General features: G+C 46.5%; 1 pseudogene; it reads left to right on the top strand.

Moving 5' to 3' along the window:
• Positions 1-289: 289 nt before the first annotated feature.
• LOC115924816 lies at positions 290-1440 on the top strand (annotated as a pseudogene).
• The last annotated feature ends 304 nt before the right edge of the window (positions 1441-1744 follow it).

Genomic DNA, 1744 nt, shown 5'->3' with positions numbered 1-1744 from the left:
AATTCGTCATTTCTTGCGCTACACTTTTTGATAAAAAAACCCAACATTTCATATTGTTCTCAAATAAGGTGACACTCGCAGGGCTTTTTTGGCCATGGAAAGTGTTATAGCATCCATTTTTGTACGGCCAGGACTGGGGAGTGGGGACTTTGGAAAGGTAAAAAAAACAACGACTCTTGTAAATTACTTGATTACACTCAGTCAAACTCTTTGTGTGAATACTATGACAATGCTTGAAGAAATAAAACCGGACAGTGTTAGTCAAAATACTCTGCTCTGTATTTGATAGGCGTAGCATTTGCCTCTGGTGAGAAATGGGTCGAGCTTCGTCGCTTCTGCCTGACCGTCCTCAGAAGCTTCGGAGTGGGCAAAACGAGCTTCGAAGAGAAGATCGGCACCGAAGCTGAGGAACTGATGAAGGAGATGTCTGCTTTAAACGGGAAGCCATTTGACCCCAAACCGCTGCTCATCAACGCAGTATCCAACGTCATCTGCTCTGTCATTTTCGGGAAGCGCTATGAATACACAGACGGAGAGTTCAAGAATCTTCTGTCTATGTTAGGCGAAAATGCCAAGTTGTTTGGATCTGGCGGTGCAATGATTTTCTTCCCAGCTCTGCGCCATCTGCCATTCATGTCGGCTAACAAGTTGGAATCGAATGTTAAGGCTATAGAACTATTCCTAACAAGTATAATCGACAACCATCGTGCTGTCTTCGATCTCGACAATTTGGACGATTTCATCGATGTATACCTGATGGAACTTAGGAACAACCAAGCGAATGACAAGGCCGGTGCCAAACATGGTCATCTTACCGAGCACACTTTTACTGGAACCATAACAAATCTCTTCGCGGCTGGTTCTGAGACCACGGCCACAACGCTCCATTGGGCCCTCCTGTACATGGCTGTCTACCCCGATATCCAACAGCGAGTCCAGGCAGAGATCGACGCCGTGGTCGGTCGCAATCGGCTGCCCAGGATGGCCGACAAACCGGAACTGAACTTTACCCGAGCGGTCACCTGGGAGGTTCAACGCATGACAATTGTCGCTCCTTTGGGTATTCCGCATGCTGCTGCCTCAGACACCCAGTTCCATGGCTTCATGGTTCCCAAGGGTTCACTCCTTGTCCCCAACTTGTGGGCGGTGGCCCGTGACCTCAAAGTATGGTCCGATCCCGATCAGTTCCGACCCGAGAGATTCCTTAACGACAAGGGAGAGGCAGTTCAGGCTGAGGAGTTGATACCGTTTAGCGTTGGTCGTCGGAGCTGCATCGGTGAGCACCTGGCTAAGATGGAGTTGTTTGTCTTCTTCAGCTTCTTCTTGCATCAGTTTACCTTCAAGAAACCAGACGACGCACCCCCACCAGCTTTGAAGGGAAGAGGTGGTTTAACCAACTCACCAAGGGTGTTTAACATCTGTGCCATGAAGCGCGAGTAACTATAATAGGGAGATGATGGTGGTTCCACTATCTCCTTTCTGCCTATGTCCAATTAATCTTGTCTTCTAAATAGCTGCAAACTTCAAAAGCCATGCCTGAATCTTAGGAAAGTCACCCAGACAAATCATGTACTCTTTTATAATTGTTCTATACTTCCACGGTAGTCCTTTTGTCCACCACTCCATTCTAGAAATTAAAAGAACTACCACATTCTGTTGTAGAGTTGGGATGATTTGTTTCACTATCAATCAGTGTCAAGTGCTTGTCAGTGAAATCATTCCTAAATGACATAGACTTTAAAAT

The sequence above is a fragment of the Strongylocentrotus purpuratus genome, unplaced genomic scaffold, assembly GCF_000002235.5.
Source record: "Strongylocentrotus purpuratus isolate Spur 01 unplaced genomic scaffold, Spur_5.0 spur5_contig_461, whole genome shotgun sequence".
Lineage (NCBI taxonomy): Eukaryota > Metazoa > Echinodermata > Echinoidea > Camarodonta > Strongylocentrotidae > Strongylocentrotus > Strongylocentrotus purpuratus.
Note: the sequence above shows the minus strand (reverse complement) of the source record. Positions and strands in the feature narration are given on the sequence as shown.